Here is a 24,007-nt window from a genome sequence, read left to right on the forward strand (position 1 = left end):
CAGGCTAACACATTTATTGCCTTCAAAGAAGGGAAAAACACGTATGAAAGCTGAAAAAGTTTAATTAAAAAAAATAAACAAGATAGTTTGCTATTTCTTCCATAAAGTCCAGATGTTGAAATGTATTTACAAAGCATGTCATTGGCAGAAGCAGAGCAAATGTTACAATGGTAGGCAACTGAGGCACCAGGTGTTGCGGGGCAGAGCTAGAAAACATTTCTACTAAGCTGTGACGTACCATATCGTGCCTGCTAGTATTTAATTAGAAAACCAAATTCTCTGCCTGAGCCAATATTTACATTTTCCTTTGAACGGATCTATTACATATTACTTGTCCAATCTATTCCAAGTTAGAAATAGCTTTGATAAAGAGAGACACTGTAAAATAATGGAAAAATCCAGATTGGGAATAAAGACTTGGGCATAGGAAAAGGAACAGGAACTAACATTTGTTCAATAATTGACCATAAGCCAAGTGCTATTACAAATATTATCTAATTCAATTTAATCCCCCCAATATCTTGAGATAAATGTAGTTGTAGTTCACCTTGAAAGATAGGAAATAGTTTCAGAGAGGTGATGGATACTGTTAGGTGTCACACAACTGTTTTGTTGCCATGTCAGGAATAAATGCATGCCTGTCTTATGCCAGCTTCCAAACTCCATTCCTGCTTCTGCTGCTAATGAGCTCTATGAACTTCTGTGAGCTACATTCCCCATCTTGCGCTTTGGTTTCCTCCTCTATCATGTTTAGATAATACCATTGATCTGGGTGTTTTAAGTGTTGTTTTTACTATATAGTGAGATAAAGCTCTGAGTTCACTCTTTACCAAGGGAAGCACTATGCAATATAAGTTACTTCTTTTTTTTTTTTTTTGTGAGGAAGATCAGCCCTGAGCTAACAGCTATGCTAATCCTCCTCTTTTTGCTGAGGAAGACTGGCTCTGAGCTAACATCTATTGCCAATCCTCCTCCTTTTTTTTTCCCCCAAAGCCCCAGTAGATAGTTGTGTGTCATAGTTTCACATCCTTCTAGTTGCTGTACGTGGGATGCGGCCTCAGCATGGCTGGAGAAGCAGTGCGTTGGTGCCGCCGGGGATCCGAACCCGGGCCGCCAGTAGCGGAGCATGCGCACTTAACCTCTAAGCCACGGGGCCGGCCCATAAGTTATTTCTAACTCACAATTTACACACAACGGAGGGAGGGCCACTCTGCTAACACTTCGCCTCTCTCTGCCTCCTCATCTCTCATTCAGCACATCTAAAGACACAATCTAACTTTGCCATTATTAGCAATAAAGCTAAAATGTAATTTTTTACATGCCTAACTCCTTTATCTCTCTCAGTTGTTTCAGAATTTGAGAAGGAGGGGTTTATTTTTTTCTTCTTTTTCTGAAATTCATTATTGCCATCCCTATTGACTTGTTTTCAACTTTCAACTACAAATTCATGGATATAAACCCTTTGAAACTGTCGTATTTTGGATAATTAACATGACTTTTTTAATCTTATCATCTATATCTATTTTAAATAGTTCTTGTTAGTCACTTAAATCTTGGGTCTTGCACGCAAGTTAGACTTTTGCACTAGAAAAACAGGAAAAAATGTTTGAGAATATATTTTAAGTAACTGCACAATTGTATCGTTTTTTCAGGCACTAAAATTTAATATGTGATAGCAACAAAATATACTTGCAATCTTTGGAAACAGATGGAAGATTAAGTATATGGTTGTTAAAATATCCACTTGTTGTTCTCTAGTACAATGTATTTTCCTGAGTTTGGGCTTATTATGGCCATTAATGTGATGGTTAAATACACTAAATGGCCCAAAAAATGTAGAAGTTTAGTAGGCAACACCTTGCACACATGAAATCTCAAGGAATGCCTGTCATGTAAAAATATATCCAGGTTCAGGGCTGGCCTGGTGGCGTAGTGATTAAGTGTGCACGCTCTGCTTTGGCGGCCCGAGTGTTCGCAGGTTCGGATCCCGGGCATGCACTGACTCACTGCTTGTCAAGCCATGCTTTGGTGTCATCCCATGTAAAGTAGAGGAAGACGGGCGTGGATGTTAGCCTAGGGCCAATCTTCCTTAGGAAAAAGAGGAGGATTGGCGTCGGATGTTAGCTCAGGGCTGATCTTCCTCACACACACACACACACAAAATACACAAAATATATATATATATATATCTCCACGCTCATAAATACATTTTAAAGTTCTTACTAACCTCAGAATAAAATAATAGGTGTCACTGTTTTACTATGTACTCACTGATACTAAGACAAGGTATTTATTTATCTGGAGAGATATCTCCTTTGTGGAATCTTCAATAAATATTTTATATTTCTTTTTGGTAAGTTGAAGTAAAGAAATTGTCCTAATTACTGTTGCATTCTTAGAACTCTGCCAAGTACTTAGAGGTTCAGGTTGATGTAACTGGGATAGCTGAACTCATTTTGGTGTGCAATATTGTGAGTTACGAGAAATATATATTTAGTCATTCAAATGACCAAAATATATTTCTCATATATATTTGGTTTTCATCCACATTTTCTGGCACAGAGCTCCTAACCTCTTGGAATTTTCTAAGTGATGAGAGCAAGAAAGGTATCTTTTGTTATGTTAATGAGATGACTTTTGGAAAGTACCTAAGGATGAAAGCTGCTTGCCAGAGGAGCCAATCATGTAAAGGGAGGGTTGGAACTTCCAGTCCCACCCCCATGACCTCCCCAGAGGGAAGAAGGGCTTGGAGGTTTGATCAATCACCATTGGTCAATGATTTAATCAACCATGCCTATGTAGGGAAGCCTCCACAAAAACCTAAAAGGACAGAATTCTGCGAGCTTCCAGGTTGGTGAACATGTGGAGATGTGGGGAGAGTGACTGCTGGGAGAGAGCATGGAAGCTCTATGCCCCATCCAACATACCTTGCCCTATGCATATCTTCCATTTGGCTATTCCTGATTTATATTCTTATGTAGCAAGCTGGTAATCCAGTAAGTAAAATGTTTCTCTGAATTCTGCGAGACACTCTAGCAAATTAATGGAACCCAAGGAGGGGATTGTGGGAACCTCCGACCTGTAGCTGGTTAGTCAGAAGCACAGATGATAACTTGGGGATGTGACTGGCATCTGAATTGGGGGGAAGGGAGGCAGTCTTGTGGGACTGAGCCCTTAACCTATGGGATCTGATGCTATCTCTGGGTGGGTAGTGTCAGAATTAAGTTGAGTTGTAGGACACCAGCTGGTGTCCAGAGCATTTCTTGTTGGTGGGGGAAACCTCCCTCATGTTGGAATTGGTACCAGAACCCCTTCTAGGTTCATATCCTGAAGTAGGTAGCATGTATGTAATAAGTGTGAAGTCTCAGAAAATTTTAGTCACAATCCCTTTTAAGGTTCTCCTGATATTATAATCTCTGATGATAAGTGGATTTGAAGGCCCAGGTTAGGTGATACTTAAACGGCATTCATAGAATCAGAGAATTTTTAGATTTTCAGGGAATTATATAGATCATCTAGTCTACTAATGAGTCAAAGTTCAGTAAATTGCCTTCTCCCTTTGGGATTTCCCCCTTATCTCTGAATCATCTTTACCATATGTACATGATATTTTTTGATAAATTATTTTATTAAAAAATGAATAAATAAATAAATATATACATACATAATTAAAACAATCTTATATCAAAGTTATAGTAGGATATTAATTCATTTTAAGATAAATGAATGTTAAAATAAATTATATGTGTATAAAATAAAATATAGTTAAAGCTTGAAACAAGATGAGTGTCTAGGATGAGAGACACTACAGACCCTTACCTTTATACCTACAGTCTTGACAACCTTTCTCACAACACCTTCCTGCACATTCACTATCCTTCAAAATCTTTCATCTTCTACGCCCATCAACTATATGAATACGCATACCCAGTAAGTCGAATATAGATATAAAAATAAATTTTTCTAAATTTCAAAAGAAGATCAATTTTCTTGGAATCTGCACTCATGAAGAATCAGAATAAAAAGAATTCTAAATTACCTAATGTCAGTAAAAGTTTCATATGTCTCCACTTATCCTTGTTTATTGTAGGAGTCTCATTCTGATTCACAGTTGTATTCTTATTTAAACACACACACACACACATTACAATACTGCATAATGGCAATGAATGACCAGTGTATAGGAACCACACAGTTGTCATGGTTGCTTGGCAACTACTGACAGGTATTGTGTTTTGGAGAGCAAAGGTATACAAAGCAATGAATGAAAGCCTTATCAACTGCATTGATTTCAGGTGGAATGAAACTGTCTCCAATGCAGAAATGCCTCCTCAGGGTTATAAAAGACAAACAGAAAAAAAAGTTTATTTGCCTATTTAAAAAAATTAAGCTAAATCAACAGTTGTATTGTGACAGAACAGTGAGTCATTTCATGAAAAAGTAGCTGATTGTTGGTAAAAGAAGAGACGGACGTATCTAACAAATTAGCTGTTGAGCATCCTCTCATTGTGGTAAGGTGAACAACTGGTACTGCTTTTGAACACATCTTTTTTCCCTCTTAGTCCCAGATTGAAGGAAATCTTATCAGACTTGAATTTTTACCATGTATTTTTTTATGTTGGCCCTAAGTAAAAACTGTTCTGCTACTTTAAAATGTTGAATTTTTCTCTCCACAATATCTATCATATAATTGGCTAATATATTCAACATAGACTGTAAAGGGAATGATTTAAGTGAACATAGCTTTGGTCATTATTTTTATTAAACCTTTTTTAGTTTTGACTTCCCTGGGTCACAAAATATCATCTGTCTTACTGAAATGGCTGTTTTCCATATTATGCGTGGATATCTCTGCTTATCCTTTTGTATCTTTTCGTTTTAGTATACTTGTTTCCTTCCAAATAGTTACCTTTTGTTCTCTAGGTCATGTAGACAAACATGTCTTCACTCAGATATCTATAGAAAAATAATTTTGTTTCTTTTAAACATGCTATTGGCAGATGTTGCCAGAGATATAAAACATGATATTGGAGGAAAATTTATACCTAACACTTTCAGATTGTACTTATATATCCAAAGCTAAAACGCTTATTATGAATTTGAAATTTTTAGTTCCACTGCTGACACTGTAAATTAACATCATCCTAATTCCTTCCTTGTGGGAAATACTATGAGCTACATTTAGAAAACAACAACAAAGATTGGGAATGCGAATGAAAAGGCAAACTCTACGCTTGCTTCCATGAGTCGAGGAGGAGAGGGGATTAAACTGGTGGGAGAGGCACAATTATCTTTTTCTTATTCTCCAACTCCTGTTGGTTCTCCCATGATAAGCAAGTTAGAGAAAACAGATGATTCTAAAAGATTCTTTCATTTAACAAATATTAATTGTGTTTCTTACATCCCACTACTAGCCTCCTTTTACAGATAAGGAGGGCCACAGACAGGTTAAATAAGTTGACTAGAAGAAAATGTGGGCCAGTGACAGCGCACAAACAAGACCAAGTCTGTCAATCTCAAACCTAAACTCTTAATCCCTGAATTTTATTGCCTCTTGGGATCCCTTAGCTCATCCAAGTGTCCAATTGAAGGGTCACTGTCCTTCTCTGTAATACCAGCTGCTTAACCATAATATACCACAGGAAACTGAAATTACCAATCCCTACATCCAGGAGACATTTCTGGGAGGACATCTGCATTATAACCCAAATTTGTGAGCTCACCTGAAGTGCTTTGAGCTGACCTTATCTCTTTTTTACCACCATCTCCACTTTTACCACCATTTGGTTTCATTTCTATGTTCCATTGGAAAGACTTATCTTTACCTTTCCCCACTGGACAACTTAACCTAGAAGAATTTGACGTAATAGTCATCCAATCTCTATTCATCTTTCTTTGAGCATCTCACAATGAAAGCCATTTAAGGAAGTATAAATTTTAGAAATTTTAGTCCTTTTTAGAAACATTGGACTTCTTAGTAATTCACTTGTTTTCATTCCTTTGTAGAATAGACCAAATCATTGAAAACATTGTTGTGGATGAATAGCAGGGATTGCTTTAAGAAACTGAGTTTACATGCTATCAGTTTAATGTACTTGATGTAGGCTGTTGAAAGTTGCTTAAGAGAGACTGAAATTTCCAGTTCAAAGCTTTCCCATCACAAATTTATGTTATCTAACTTAAAGAGAGTAAATTGTTCCCAGAACAGTATGATCTATTTTATTTTGGAATTTTAAAACACTAGTTCTTTTATAGAGGGAATAAACTAAATAAATAGTTCCATTTAATGCTAGGTATTTTACTTTTTGGCTTCTAACCACAAATAAAATTCTATATAATTTTCTGGAAAATGCTAGTTAAGAGAAAATTCTCTTTGCCTTTAAAAATTCTGAAGGAAGCTACTTTAAGTAAGGACAGAGTGGGCCAGCCCGGTGGCGTAGTGCTTAAGTTCGCTTGCTCCACTTCTGCAGCCTGGGATTTGCAGGATCCTGGGCACAGACGTACACACCTCTTATCTAGCCATGCTGTGGCAGTGTCCCATGTAAAGTAGAGGAAGATGGGCACAGATGTTAGCCGAGGGCCAATCTTCCTCAGCAAAAAAGAGGTAGATTGGCAACGGATGTTAGCTCAGGGCTAATCTTCCTCAAAATAATATATATATATGTGTGTATATATATATATATATATATATATATATATACACTCACACACACATATATACATATATAAAATAAATAAGGGCAGAGAAATTAATATAGGGCATTAGTTTTGTCATATTTGCATCAGCAATGATTGTTATTTCTTGATATACAATATAAAATCAATAGGAATTTATTTGAGTTTAGATCACAGGCAATGATAATAAGTAATAATATCCCCAAGTAGATAGGTATTAAGGAATTCATATTTTCAACTGTGAAAACTCAATCTAGATCTCATTTTAGCATTTGAAATGTATTTGATGAAATAATCAGAATAAATGTTATGATATCTTGATCTATCTATAAATATGCCTTATGAGAATAAATGCAGCATTAGTATAGAAGTCGGGATAACTTTTCCCAAATAAGTAAAATAAAAGCTATATACAAATAAAAATAAAATATTGGAAAGGGGCAGAAAATTATCCATAATTTCAAGAAAAAAAATCGAAATTCCACTTATTACATAAGTAACAGATAAGCATTAGTTTTATATTACAGCTCCCATACTTAAGTGGTACTTGAGTAGTTCTCTTCAAACACTGAATTATGAGACAGTGTGAGTGAGTAAGGACTGATGTTCTCCTGGACATTTCTGTCTGTAATAGGCACACAGTTCATAAAGCAAAGTCTTCTGGGTAATATTGAGTGTGGGTGTTAGCAGCCATCTATACTTCACAGATACTAAAGCCTCTCCCACTTAGTAGAACTACTCTATGGGACAGATCCACTCCATGTACCTTTTTCTTTCTTGTTAAGAATCTTTTCCTTCTCTAATAACTTATGATATTGTGGATTAAACAAAATTTATAACTAGCCTAAATGTTCTGAGTTATGGAATGTCTTTATTCATCTCTATTAATGTCAATGTGTTAATAATGTCATTAACAATTATATTTGTTATTAAGTGTGCTAGGTACTTTTCACACACACACACATTTAAACCTTACAACAACCATTTGAGATCAGTGCAAATATTCCTTTTTATTAAATAAGGACACCAGGGCATAGATTTTATGGATATTCCTTAAGCTTTCATAGCAAGAAATTGACAGAGTCAGGATTCAAATCTAGACAATTTGACTTTTGAGTTTAAGCTCTTAACCACTATATTTCACTTGCTTTTCAAAGTTACTTTTTAACAGGGTCAACCATCTAGTAATTCAGAGAATGTGGTAGTGTAGTCTATCTACAATTAAATATAGCATTTGATGAGATATGTCATGGAGATATTTTTCATCTCTTTTTGAGATGGAGAAATACTTGCTGAATACTTATTTAATCAGGTAGATTTGTGTCTGGTCTCAGGATTAAAGGATCCAGGCTAACCTGGGGGGAAATATGTTGTTAGGCCATAAAACTCATCTCAAACTCAACAGTTAAGCATATTTATTAATGACTTGTGTTTACATATGCAAAACACAATGATTAGACTTACAGATGAGATGAAACTGGAAGAGAGAGTAAATGCTTTGAATTCCTGAGCCAAAACTATCTTGATAGACTGCAGGAAAGGGCTGAATATCAAAAGATGACATTAAACAGGGAAAACAAAAACCAAGATTTTGTACTTTCCTTAGATTTTCAAATAAGTACGGAAGTCTATATATCGGAGATGTGAACAAACAGCAGATCTATGGGAATGGGTTAGATGCATTGCATCAACAATCAGGTCCATGTGAATCACCAGTTTGCTGTGGCCATCAATAAAGATGATCCCAGCATTGGTGTCATGGAGAAAACAGGACGGTATCTACAATGAAGGAAAGGATAGCTCCACTCTATTTTGTTCTGGTCAAACCACAATTTTTAATGTTTATCCATAAGCACACTTGAAGGGCAATATAAACACCACAGACATATCGTTGGGGGAATGCAAACAGTTTGGTGAAGGTGCCACATGACAGGAGAATGCTTGAAGAAGGTACAGACGTTTAGTTTGAAAAAGAAATGGAAACATGTTTGAACTTGAGTATCTAAAGTCTTTCTTGAAAGAGTATTTAGACAGTTGTTCAATTCTCCCGAGAGTAAACCTAGGGGAAAAGGGTGGAAGCCACAGTAAGACAAGTTTTTGATCAGCCTAAGGAAGTGCTTTCAATACCCAGAGCTGCCAAGTCAGAAAGTCATGATTTTCTAAGTATGAGATTGAGAGCTATCTTGCTATACAGTTATGGAGATATTTCAAGGACAAACTGGGGTGTTAGACTATACGTTAATGAAGATTCCCTCCGAACTACAGAAAGTTAGGGCTTTTTCTCTTGCCACCAGTTTGTCTGTTCCTGAGAATTGAGGTCAGATAGGGAAGCGCTAGAGAGAGGATATCCGCTAATAAGTTTACAACAACTGACACCATGGAAATCATAGGCCTGCTGAGCAGACCTGGCCTCCTTTGGGAACATCAGCCTTTGCCTGCATAAAACTCTTACATACTAGTCCTTCATCTTCTGTTCTCTGCCTCCTGTACACTAAAGTCTCAGTTCAAATTTTAGAGATATAAACTAATATGGCTGTGTGTCTCTTTAACTTCTATGATAACAATAAGAACTCCATTATCAATCTGTACATCATTCGCTTCCTTGAATAATATTGTCCTGATACTACAAAAATGCTTAAAGTACTTAATGTAGTAGGAAGTGATCGCCTCAGTGGCTAATGTGGAGCCTTTTAACACGACTCTAAAGAGAACATTTTTAATTCAGGATCTGCCCAGTTTCTGGAGCAGAGTGCTACCAGCTTACAGTAATACCTCAGAGGAGATGTGTATTGGCTTCCACTGTCTTGGCCCTATCTTTCAACAGAATCTTATCTTCATTCTCTGAAAACTGGTAGAAGGGTAGAGATAAAAAAAAGAAAGACATTACCATCAGGTAAGTGCCAACCATGTGCTACACATTTACTATTGCATTTGGTCCTCAAACCAAATTACAAGAGTAGGTATGGCCATCTTGATTTCACAGATAAGGAAACTGAAACTCAGCTCTCCAGGGCAGAGTACTGGCTGGAGTTAGAGCTGGAGTCCATAATTACACCCTCTGATTTTCATCCCACTGAGAAGAGTGGAAATACCAACAGACATGGAATGAGTGCACTTTCAAAATCTAGTCCTTAATTGCTGCAAATCTACTCCCTGTAAAGATCTGCCATTTATAGGCACAAGAATACAAACAATTCCAAAATAATTAGCATCAGACCACAGGGACTCTGGGAAAGCAGAACCATAAGAGGAGAAAGTAAGTCTCCATGCTTTTTTCAGTTCTCCATGTTAAGAACTGTAAGTTTTCAAAGCTCCTGAAATAATTGCATAAATTTTTATTTCAATTTTGCCATAATTTAAATTTCTCATCATGTCTGAAAAGAAGAAATCTAGTAAAATCACAGAAAATATATTCTAAGTTTTTAAGCTTTGACGACTAAAACCTTGGAATAGAATCTCATCTATTTACGAAACCATCTATTTTTTGTAGACACTGGGTTGAAATGAAATCAGATTCTGACTGAAAATAATGCTTAACTCATTTGTGAGCCTGAAAAAAAGAAGAGAAAAATATATTGTTTTAATGATGGTATATCTGCATGAAAATGATAAAGAATTTTGAAATGGCAAAAAATATATTAAAATTTTCTACTTTATAGCTCAAGTTACTGCTCTATCACTTTGGAATAGATAATTAGAAGTATCTACTTAAGTGAAAGAATTAATGTGTCCAATGTTGTTGCATAAAATTCCATTTGACTTGATTCTGTTTCTTTCTGAATAACCATATGTTTCTTTGCTGCCTCAAGTTCCTTTTCAACAAGCTATAGCTTTATCAGACACATGGACAAACACCAGACAATTGCTATATTATGTACAAGGTACAGCTCCATAGTTTATATATTTGCAAAAACACTGCTAGAATTGAAGAGCTTCTGAGTAAAGGCTAGGTCACCAACAACCACACACTAGGGCCACTGACCACGCTAGGCACTTAACTGAGATCCTCTGTTCTTAGAGATAATGAGGGAGCTAAACCAGCTCTTTTGCAAGTATTTATTAGTTCTGATATTTTATGTGACCTCATGTCTTCGAAACAGTACTTTTTGTGCAATTATCCAGGAGATAAGACACAAGGAATCTCTCAAACATAGCTAGTGTCAAACACCATATTTCCTTTTCATTTGTGAAATAGAAAATAATATACTTTCTTTAGTTTATAAAGGTACTTTGGAGAATTTGGTTTTATTTAACCCATCTTAAAACAGCCCTTTCATATAAGAAGGGCTTGGTGAATATTTCTTGAACAATTAAATGAATGAGTGAATTCATAACAGTAGTTCATTTTGGTCTTTGAATTCATATTAGCATTTCAAGTACCAAACTACTATTTTCTGAGCTCCTCTTTATATCATTATCATTACTAAACTTTTAAAATGATACTTTTCTAATAATCATGCTTTATTAGACTTCCCCTGAATCAGTGCAATTTAGATAAACAAAGTATCGATGAGTGTTGCGTGCCCCCCTGCCCCTGCTGCCGTGGTTCTAGATATGGGGATACAGGGATGGGGAAGAGATAGTATCTGCCCTCAAAGGCTTTACAATCTAGTCAGATGGGTAGGAGAAGTGCACAGATAAAAAGGGCCTTAACAAAGAGGGGGACCATCATGGGTGTTCAGTGCAGGAAGACCATGCATCCATTTGAAGGAATCAGAAAACTTTTTGGAAGAGAACATTCAAGATAGGTTTTAAGAGCAGGTGGAATTTTGACAAAGACTGTTGGAAAGAAGGTTCTAATTTTTTTCTACACCAACTTGAAAGGTGCTTGATCTACTCTGGACAGAGTCTGTGATTCCCTAATAGGATTAAAAATAACAACAGTGATCTGAGTGCCTTTCATGATCTTCAGAATTTAAAAAGCCATTTGATGCACTTCATATTATGGAGTTCTCATATCCACCCTACGTATCAGGCAGAGCAGACACTATTATGCCCATTTTTCAGATAATGAAACTGGGACTGAAAGATTCCTGAAGTCACAGAGATAATAGATGATTAAATGGATAAAAACACATTTTACCTTGGGAAACAAATGCTATTAATGCTGCTCTACTACTAGGTCTTATCAGCTGTGGAGAACTGTCACTCTGAAAACTAGGCCAGTTTTTCATGGGAGTAGTATCATCTTTATTGTGTGTTTTAAGCAATGCTGTTTAATCAAGAATTTCTTAATTATCATCAATGGCACTATAATGTTATGTTGTGAATAATAAGAGCACATGCATATGACCAGAAACTAGATCCTCTGGAAGGTGCATAGAAAGGGGGAATACTGGAATCTCTACTAAGATTTTGCCAGAAGAATAACGTGGTGTATGTCACATAGTTATCTTGGAAGGAGGCTTCAAGTTCTACAGGTAAATCTCAACCAACTGAATGGACATCATGGGCAGGGTGCTGATGCAAAATATTATTAGACATTTAGGGAAGGCAAATATATATTCAGACTGAGAGTTCTGAAGTACTTTACTCAATACAAATCCTGTTCCTAGATGAGATGGGATGGTTCCCAGATTCCTGGGCAGAAATCTATGTGTCCTGAGAAGAGACTGAAAATTTAAAGGAGAATAGAAGGAGCATAGTAGAGGAAGCATAGTTGAGAAGAAACCAGTGTCAGATAGCAGAGTTTAAATGTCAGCATCATTTTCCCCATGTATCCTTGGCTTTAAGCAACTACTGCAGCTACTGACTTACTGCTGACTTTGTTACAACCTTGGAGAGTAGTTAAGGGAAGGAAGGACTGAGGACTTTTCTCTTTGGCCTGTACAATCAGATTTATCTCAACTGAGCAAAGAATTAAAGAGAATTTATGCAAAATTACTGGAGTCTGAGAGAGCCTTTACCTACATCTGAAATGTCCAGGCAATGCCTTTGAAATAACCCAGAAGTGTGAATTTTCAATGTTCTTGATATTCTTAATACAAGAGAGGATTGTAAACATTAAATACAAACATTCCCAGAAAAAAATCTCAACCCTCACACCCCAATCGTGAATCTTTTATCTATCTTTCCTTATAGAAATTATATTTTGACTTCTTAAAGCCTTTGTAAGCCTTTGTTTCTTTTCTGGAAAATAACAGACAGTGTGACCCTGGCTGTCATCTTGTTTCTCAACTGCTGATGTGATTCCGCCTACTAAGTAGCACCCAATGGTGACTATCGCAATTCAAATTAAAAGGAGAGTGGAATGATGTGCAGACAGAGCTCAGATGTGAGTTTGTTGATATTTGTAGCGGGAGGTTAATTAGCATTAACAGAAGTATCAGCAGACGCTTGGACTTACTCATAAGGTACTGACGGCTCTCAGCAGTATAGTACAGAGGAAAACAAGTCAAAATAGTTTTCTTTTTTCCTCTTACAGAAAAACCATTTACAAAAACAAACATAAAGTAATTGGATTCTTTTTTGTTTGCTTTCTGTTTCTCCTTTCCGGCTAAGTGTTTGATTTAACTGCTTCTTTGTCTCCTTCCAAATCCTACATGGTTTGAGTCATAATAGAGTTGGTTGTACTTTTTTCTTTTTTTGTTCTCTTCCTCCCTGCCCCCTCTCCCATTCTTTGATGGTTGTTGTTTTTCCTTTTAGGCAACAACTTTAGGTATAGGCCCTTTCATTTTCAGTTAATGATGGGTGTATTTTTATGAGTGGTTTATAAGTTTACGGCTATATAGATGCATAGCACATCTACCCCTCTGATCACTGTTTACCCATCTAAACCTTTGGAAGACGCTATCTTTCTCTAATCTTTACAATAATCAGAATAACTGTTATAGCCAATGCTTCAGCCTTAAACAAAGCCCAGAAAAGGGTTTTATTTGTTTGTTTATGATTTTTATTCATTTGTTCTCGAATAAAGAAGAAACACGTATTTTTTTTTTTAAATGGCATTTCCTTCTATCTATACGCAGGAGAGCTTAGGAGCATTGGAAAAACTATTCCAGATATTCTCAAAATAAATGCCTGCTGTTCAGTAGCTGCAGAATTATTTAATATACACATGTTCTTGTATTATTTTACTCATTCTTTGATGTTTGATAGAAAGTTTACTATTTTAATCTATTGAGAAATGTTAATTAATAATGAAAGATCAATAAATAATAACTGTAATGTGAATTAAAATATCTACTGCTCTGTAAGACTATAGTTATTAGATTTTTGATGAGGATTTTTAAATTAATTTCTTTGTTCTTTTCTTCTATGGAGGAAACTGAAAATAGATTTGAAAGAAAATTAAGGAAATATATGTATATTTTTAATTCTGACCACCAATCAAAGACAGGCTTTGATTCTAGGAGGAAAATTTACTGAGTGGTGATAAGAGATATGAGATTGGGTGTACCACCATTGTTTTGAGCAAAAGCACAAAGGAAGTTAACAGTAATGTCATTTCCACTTAGACTTGCCAAATCAGATAAAACATATCTATATATCTGTATCGAAGTCTATATCTGGCCAGCCCTGGTGGTCTAGTGGTTAATATTTGGCATTTTTTCCACCTTGGCTGGGGTTTGTTTCCTGTTCAGCAAACATGGTTGTCATACTGTGATGGCTGCATGTTGCTGTGATGCTGAAAGCTATGCTACCAGTATTTCAAATACCAGCAGGGTCACCCATGGTGGACAGGTTTCAGTGGAGCTTCCAGACTAAGACAGACTAGGAAGAAGGACCTGGCCACCCACTTCTGAAATTTCGGCCATGAAAATCCTATGAATAGCAGTGGAGCATTGTCTGATGTAGCACTGGAAGCTGAGAGGATGGCACAAAGAGACCCGGCAGGGTCCTGCTCTGCTGTACACAGGGTCACTGGGAATCAGAATGGACTCAATGGCACTAACATCAAAATCTATATCTCTATCTATCTATCTATGTATAGATACCAAGGTATTAGTAGATTTTTTATAGAAATGGTACGGTGTATGATTCACAGTTATCTGAATTTTTTTTTCTAAGTATCATGGCTCATTGGATAGACAAGATGAATAGACGAATCTCTCAAGAAATAATTTATCCAACCCTATTTTACAGAAGACGACACTGAGGTCCACAAATGCTAAGTAAAAACCCCAAAGCAGTAACGACATGGCGGCTGGGCTGGCACTAAAATCTAAGTCCCTGACCCTTTATTCAGCAGCCTTTCATTAAATCTACAATGCCATATAAGTATTACATTGGACACTAGGGTAAAGAAATCTTTAGTCTTAATTTGATTTATCTTCTACCTTTTCTCTGTAAAAATGCACTGTAAGGAAAGGTAGTATGTAACTTACCGGGCTGAGGAATTAGACAGGTGTAAAAATTGAAGAGATTTTAGGATTCTCTTCAAGGCTGTGTGTGTTCAAATCTCACTTCAAATTTCAAAAGAGTACCCATATCTTGAACCCTCATGATTGATGAAGGAAAGTGAAGGACAGAGAAACCTCATTTATAACTATTTTCTGTTACTGTAGTGAGGAGATGGCAGCTGTGGCTTCTTCAGTTTGATGATAGCTGACCATCCAAACTATTAAAGCAAAATGGAGATGGGACATGGATGTTTTGGTCAGAGCTACACATGCACGTGTCTCTTGTCTTGTCAGTGGAGACCAGGCAATGTTTGGATGTTTGGGGTTTTCTGCTTTTTTTAATGCTCTGAGTAGACTTTGGCAAATGGCCACTCTAAAATAGAATTTGGGCTGCTTGGTACTTGGATATGAGTTGTCACATGAAGAAAGATGTGATTCTAGGCTTGAGAGGCAGACAAAGTCAAAGTGTGTGTGTGTGTGTGTCTGACAGAGAGAGAGAGAGAGAAAGGGAGGCTTCAAAGATCGAAGTATGGGTACCAAATGCAAGGCTTTAGAAATGGATTGATGGAAGTAAAGAATCAGGCTTTATGGGTCATGTTGATTTTTCAGTAACAATAAAGATAGTTCATATTTTTGAGCACTTTCAATGTGCCAGTATTCTAAAGTTTTTACATAAGCCATCTCAATTAATTCTTGTAACAATCTGTGCATATGTTAGAATAGTATTTATGATCATTTTCCGGAAGAGGAGAAAGAATAAGCTATGGCAAAATGAAGTAATTTCCCCAGGGTAACTCAACTAAAAAATAGCTGACAGAGACTGAATTCGAACTCAGAAATTTCTAGATCAAAAATTGTAAGTTCTTAGGCATTATATTAGATTGTCTCCAACGTCAATCCTCCCAAATCCTTGCTGGTATCCAAGACCAGCAAGTATATGATTCATAGGTGATTTGGGCTGGCACAAAGAACCAAGAGTCTTGTAACAAAGAAACAAATAAAGCAAGAAAGCAATTGAAATTCTCCTATAACTCTACTATTTAAAAATATTCATTATGCAGGAAAACTTAAGTTCTTCTATAAGACAAGTGTCTTCCTCAAATTCCCTTCAATGCCTAGCAAGTTGATGCTAGGAAATATGCTACTTTCCCATTCTTTTAGTATCTTCTTTCTCATCATCATGCCATCCTACAAATAGTTAACGCATGCTAAATGAGGGGAAAAATCCATATAAAGAAATGTGCCAAGAATATTGAGGGAGGGATTAAGAACAGATGGATGTTTTGTAAGCACAAAGAGTTTTAAAATAAATGAGTGCTCACAAGAGTTTTGCCATATCCTATTCAAACATTGAGACACATAGGTAAAAATCTACCCAGGTCCAGCTCTATTTAAGTCACCAGCAATAATAGTACAGAGAAAGTATTTTTGTGGAATGGCCAAATTTAAGTACTTCTTTCTAATCTTCATGGCATGACACCTTTTAGATACAATTCACCTGTCATTTCCCAGCCCAGGGTTCTGATTGATGAGGCTCACAAGCCAATAGGGAAAGTATACCTTTACTACTCGATGGGCAAGCATCTTACCAATGTCAAACACAAGGCTTAGGGTATCTTATAATCACAGCCTTGTGGTCACTGTCGGCCCTCATACTCCCTACTCACTGCCAATCAAAGACACTTGGGACATCAAGTCAAGTACAGATGAAGACACTGGAATGGAGGGGGATTGAACCTCACCTAACTTAGGAAGATCTTTCCAGGTGAGTCTAGTGTAGAGAAGCAGGAAGTGCATGAGTGAATACCACTCCTGAGCAACAAAATTAGAAAAGGCATGTGGATCCAGGTTGACTTTTTTTTAAGTATAGTTACAGTATCCACTAGCAAAATGTTGCTTGGTGAATATAAAGACACCAACTTTATTTTCTCCCAAACCACCCTCAGGGAGAGGAAGGATCCTGAGTGAATATCATCTCCTTTTCATGGATGGAGAGAGAAACAGGGAAAGTCTAGAACAGCTCTTTCCCTTTCAAAAGAACCATTAGTGGGAGGGGGCAATCCTCAGTTCTATTTGCTCCCTATCTAAGATGTGGAGTAAAAATTATTTATTGGTAGCTCCTCAGAAAGAGGCAGGATATCTAGTTTTGGAAGCTAGCATCTAGGTTACCAATAATAATATCTAATTATTGAATAGTTGCCTGTGTTAAGTATTACATTAAGACCTCTATGTGTACTTTTTCATTTAATCTTCACGGCAGTCTATTAGAAGAAAAGTATTACACCTATGTGACAGATGTAAAAACAGAGATGTGAAAGAATTTACTCTAAGTCAAATCAAGAAGTGGACAGCAAACTGAATCTAGGTGTCATGAAATTCCACTGAACAAAAAGGATTATGACAAAAGATAAAATTTACTTTATGGATTTAATATGCTATTTGATATTAATATTTATTATGACATTTGATACTATCTGTTAGGGAAAATAAGGTAGCATTCGGGATATATAATCAAATATAACTCCACGTAAAGCTTGGATATCTGATTTGAAAATATTGTCCCTTCTGCCATACAGTTTTTGCAGCAGTTGTTAATTCAAAGGGTAATGAGCTCTTTCCTCGCTCCCGTTGCAATGAAGCCACTTGTGCGCGCATATCAACAGACGGTGTTCAGCTCTGGGACAAGATGCGGCACGGGGAAGAAGCTCGTGAGGGCAGAACTGTTAAGAACTTGCAGTACGTCATAACCAGCCTCTCTGTATAGGGGTCAGTGTGTCACTGGCCTTTTCCTCCCTGCTAAGAATCAGACACTTTGCTGACACTTTGGAGCATTCATCTTGCTGGCGGAGAGGGGAGATGTAAATGCCAGAAGGAGGGAGTTAACAGGCCATATTTTACTTCTCTGTCTTTCTGAGAATGTCCACGTAAATGAAAATGTACCCAGGAACCATTTTATTCTGCCTCCTAAAATTTAATCTAAAAATACTATTATCTTCAGATATTTGCCGTTGGTTTGATTAATTTCTTTCAGTAGGCATGTTTTTTGTCTTACCACATAGTATTCAACAGAAAATTGTTTTTGTATCCCGTTTGGTTTGCAATACTCCAGGTAGTATTTTCTTAATGTAAGTTTTAACAAAGACCATTTCTACCATTTTTTTCCAAAGAGAAATATTATTAAAAATATCTCTGGATTCTAAGTACTCAGTATTGAAAAGAAAACAATACATTTACTCGGCCAATAATGGTTGTTGACTACTTTATATATTCCCAACAATGTCTTAGGAATTGTGAGTTTGCAAAAGAAGTTATGGTTTATCTCCTTCCTACAAGACAGTCTTATAGTCTCCTACTCCCATATTTGCCCAGGAAAACAAAGTTCAGGGTTTATACATTCTGTTGCAAAGATTCTGAGGGTTTGATGACTGTTCATTCATCTATCCTGCAAGCATATACTGGCTATTAAGAGCTGGGCATGGGCTAGGTCCAAGATACTCAAACTTGAGTAGGACATGGTGGTAGGGATAGGAGGAGATAAACTGTTGACCATTGAAGACGTAAAGCGGAAGTGATTCCTTGAGTGTCTATGACTTGAACTTGAATCCTTGGCCTACCATGTATTTGCTGAATGACCTTGAAAATGACAAAATTTCTCTAAGCTCCAGCCCCAGACTGGTAACATGAGATCATTAATTCTTCTTTCACAGGGTTGTTATGAGAAATTAATGACAATGTATGTAAAGTTTCTACCACTTGGCAATTTCTAATAAAAGATCTCTCTTCATTTTTAATTCAGCCATACATAAAAGTAGACGAAAAAACAGAAAGGATATTTTAGTTATGGATGTAGAAAGTGAATAAGGATGTTTTAGCTATGGATGTAGAAGGTGAATAAGAGCTTTTGGGAAATGAACCTTCTGCTGAAACAAAATCACTTATGAGACTAAGAGAATGTTTCTTAGACAGGTCTTGCCTTCTTTCTCTCTCAGCCTGAACTCTTCAATCCTTGTTAATCCATACTCATCAGAGTACATAAAACCAAAAAATATCCCACTAAACCTCTGATGGTTTTGACTTATTTTTCCACAGCACACAACCCAAGCTTGTTTTCTTTGACATCTTTTGTTCTTTCATTGAATCAACAGACTTCTCTTTTGAAGATAGATTAATAATTCTATTTCTTATTACACAATGATATGCCAAGGACTTTATCTTTAATCTTCACCACAACACTGTGAACTAGGTACTATAATTATACTTATTTTATACAAATGGAAAGTGAGAATCATAAAGGAGAAATAATTTGCCCAAAGTCACTTGTCTACTATGGAGGATTGAATCAAGACTTGTCTGGCTGCAGTGGTTATATTGCTTTGAAATTGCAAGAAAAAATAATTTTTCCACTTCCTAAGCAAATTCACCAAGAAATAGAGGATGAAGCCCTTGTTTCTTCCCTTCAAAAGCTCTTGAAATGATGTTGCTTAGCTGTTACTCTCCTAAATTGGCTTATCCTATGGGAACAATTAAGCAATAATCGCTTATAAATGGCTTCAGGGAAATGTTGAAGCTGGACTGTTAGTCTACAACTCCTAAACAAAATAATTGCAAAAATGACTGTGGTTAAAATAGCTTTTCGTTTCTGTGGAATACATGACAATATATGGAATAAATTAAGGCATTTTTGTCTGTGTAAGTGCATAATACACATTTGATTCTAAACTGGTATTTGGGGCAAGATTGCCCCCTGATTGAAAGATAATGATGCTTAAAAATAAGAAGCCATATAAATATGATCAGAATCAATCATGTGTTTACCAAGTCCAATAGTTTCCAATGCCAAATTGTGTTATGTTTTAACAATTTTTTTAATGAAAATTCCTTATCATTTGAACAGAGGATTTGTTCTTTCTTCTTTATGGAAACTAAACTATACTTTCAATGAAAAAAAAATAGCAAATTGGTTAGACAGGATTAATATGTTGGGTATACTCATGTAAAAATCATAACAAAGGAACTTTGTAAATCCTGACCTCCAAGGACTGTAAAAAACAAGAAATGTTACATCCAATTTTAAAATGTTTAGGTTCTCCTGGTGCCTAAAAATATAAACAAGAATGCAAGTTTAAAAATGAGCCATGGACTTGCGCTTTTGACCATGATGGAGTAACTAGTACCAGACTAGCACTTCCGCCATAAAAAAAAAAAAAAAAAGAAAACCTGGAAAACTAGATTAAATAGATGAAAACTTTCTTTTCAGACATCGGACAAAAGACCACACAGGACTGTGATTCCTAAGGGAAGAAAAATACAGAAGGTGATTCCTATGATCATGCTGGCTTTCTGTCTGGAGGTATCTTCCAGACCTTGACACACAGGAGGGAGAACCCAACCAAAGCAAGGCAGTTTCACTAAGTAGAAAAGATAGACATTAGAGGTCACAGAGTCAGGGACAGGTAGAATTTGCTGGGCATAGCACTAGATGGGAGGGAACTACATAGACAAAATACTCCAGAGATCCACATAAGTGCTCCATTGAGTTTTTGCCTGAACACTAAGCTGTGCATGTATAGAGTGATATATCACAAATTTGGGCAAAGAGCAGCTTCCAAGGAAAGAATAATTACCAGGATTTATAAACTGTACAACTAACAGAGCTCATACGAATTTTGGAAATGTTTGAATTCCAACCAGCCAAAGTGAAAAGACAACACTGAACAGTCTAGACCTCAGAGAGGCCATGCCCTAGAGTTTGATTAAACTGACCCTAGAATTATAAGTACTCTTAATTTGCCCTAACAAAGCTTAAAACAAATTTCAAAAGAATCATGCTGATCTGTAAGTTAACTACCTGATCAAATTAATCTAAAACAAGGCACAAAACTCTTTAAAAGAAGGAAACACATCCTAGACAGTCAAAAATATGGGAATACAAAGTCAATGACCTAATACAAAATCACTAGATATGAATAAAGCAGGAAAACATGTTCTGGTAAAATCTCAGGTGTTAGAAAAAGAACAAAATATGGCACAGATAATGACGAGAACTTTAAAAATCTATTATAATGTGACCAATACGTTCAAGCATTTAAAGAAAGAGAGGAACACAAATAGAGGAATTGAAACTATAAAAAAGAATAAAATGGAACTTTTATAGTTTGAATAATAGAAGAGCTGAAATTAAAAAAAAAAATCACTACACAGGCTTCACAGCAGATTAGACAGTGAAGAAGAAAAGGTGAACCTGAAGATATAACAATAGAAACTATCCAAACTGAAGCTGGGGTAAAAAAAACAAAAAGAAGGCTGAAAAAAACCCATCATCTCAATGACTGTGATCAAGCAACCTAAAATACATGCCTTCAGAGTCCCGAAAGGAGAGAACAGAAGAGAAAAAGGGGAGACCAAAAAATATTCAAAAGAATAGTGATCAAGCCATTTAAAATGGATAATCTCTCCATTGGTACTACTAAAGTTAAAAAAAAAGAAAGAAAAAGATAAAGAAGCGCCAATTGTTCTGAGTGGCACTATATAATATATACATATATGTATAGTTATAGTTAGTTATAGTTTTATATGTAAATAGTTTTCAGACTAAAAATCATATATATATATATATTCTGAATAAAAATTAATAATTTTAGAAGTAGAACTTAAAATCTTCTTCTTTTACTTTTTTTTTTTTGTGAGGAAGAGCGGCCCTGAGCTAACATCTGCCAATCCTCCTCTTTTTGCTGAGGAAGACTGGCCCTGGGCTAACATCCATGCCCATCTTCCTCCACTTTATATGGGACACCCGCCACAGCATAGCCTGACAAGCGGTGCGTCGGTGCGCGCCCGGGATCCGAACCGGTGAACCCTGGGCCGCCACAGCGGAGCACGCGCACACACTTAACCACTTGCCCACCAGCCGGCCCCTCCTTGTTTTACTTTTGAGGTAAGTGATGTTCATAAAAAAATGGTATAACTTGCCTGTGAATACGGTTAGCTACAGACTTGAGGACTGAACCTTGGACTATAGTATTGCCAAAATTGTGTTATAACTAGCTAGAAAAGAGGAAAAGATTAAAGTTAAACTTTTACTCCTGTCTAATTTAGTCTTTGATTAATCATGACCAATCACAGTTAGGAGACTTATAACTCTGGGACCAGCCCAGTGTCATAGCGGTTAAGGTCACAGGTTCTGCTTCCATGGCCCAGGGTTCCCGGCTTCAGATCCTGGGCACGGACCTACTCACTGCTCATTCAGCCATGCTGAGGCGGCACCCCACATAGAGGAATTAGAAGGACCTACAACTAGGATATGCAACTATGTGCTGGGGCTTTGGGAAGAAAAAAAAAGAAAAAGAGGAGGATTGGCAACAGATGTTAGCTCAGGGCCAATCTTCCTCAAAAAAAAAAAAAGAGAGAGATTTATGACTCTGTAATTCTAAATGAAGACTTGCGGTGTATTTTAATATATGATATACTACACTAAAAAAAGGTATAGGTAATTTTGCTACAGTAAAATTGACTTTATGGAATATCAGTAATCTTAAATTTTAAAAGATATTTTGGATGGCATTGAACTCATGGTATATTTCTAGATTTAATAATGCCAAACAAATTGTTGTTGTTTTTAACTCAACTACTTTATTTTCCAGTAATATGGGATTAAAGGGAGAGAGGCTTTTTTTTATGAGTATCAATAAATTTCTTTATCAACAGAAAATATTTATTAGGGTTTTTATTGACTGTTTAAATGTTTTATTTTAAACTATTAAATACAAAATATTTCTTTAAGGCCATATTTATCAAAGTCAAGCTGATTTATTCCCACATAATTAGTGAGTATTAGCATTATTCCTATTAGATTCTCTTTGCTTACTAATCCATATATGCATAATATTGATATTCTTATATATACATAATTTATATATATTCTACTAATATAATTATATATAATCATAAAATTACATATATAATTATAAAATTAAGTTAAAATGTGGCGAATTCAGGAAAAAACACAGAGACAAAAATTTTATATATTTTAGGGTATATACTTCAAGTATCTTTATTTTTAATATTTTTACATTTAAAGTTATGCATGTGGATGGTAGAAAATTTGTAAAATACAGAAAATTATAATGAATAAAGCAAACACTTTATGTGATCTCTTCAATCGAATATAACCATACTGATAATTTGGTATATTTCATGCAAACGTATGTGTCTGTGTATCTATATGTAACTGCTTAAGTGTCTGTACAAATTTATAAAAACCCGTAATTTTTACAAAGTTGGAATCATTCTCCCTTCCTTCCTTTGTCTCTCTCTCCCTACAGTTTTTCTAACTGTTCCTTAGAAACATGAATTTAAATGGCCTCATGTGTTGATGCATGTGTGTGTAGTGTTTCATGGTGTGGATGAACCATAATAAATCCAGCCAGTCCCTGTTGACTGAATGCCTTGCTTCCTGCTTTAAACCTTTAAAAATTTTGTGACTATCATTTTCTTATGATAAATTCTAGGAAGGTGAATCACTGTAATAGAAACTATGAGCTCTTGATAAATATTGCCCAACTGCCTCCCGCAATTCCAACCATTTGTGCTCGTATAGCACAGAATGAGGGCCAATTTTAATGCATGTATAATGGCAGTTGTCTTTTTATTTTAAAGCTTTATTCATATGTTTATTTGAATAGAGGAGAGTATTCTGTCTGAAGTCTTGCATCCCACTTTATGTTTAATATTATATTACGATGTTGTTAAAGTATATTTTAATAATATTGTTAAAAACTTGACTAATACATTTCCAAGCTATACTTTTTTTCCTTTGTTCAAGAAAAACTAGCAGTTTGAGGTTAGACTAACCTCATGTTACATCCTAAATTAAATGTTAAGTGTATCAGCTTCATATAAAGACAAAAGTTGATATTGTAATTGTATTATCTAACAAATCTTAAGAAATTATTTAAGGTTTATAAAATTAAAAAATAAAACCAGACATTTAC

Source organism: Diceros bicornis, chromosome 22, assembly GCF_020826845.1.
Source record: "Diceros bicornis minor isolate mBicDic1 chromosome 22, mDicBic1.mat.cur, whole genome shotgun sequence".
In the NCBI taxonomy this organism is placed as follows: domain Eukaryota; kingdom Metazoa; phylum Chordata; class Mammalia; order Perissodactyla; family Rhinocerotidae; genus Diceros; species Diceros bicornis.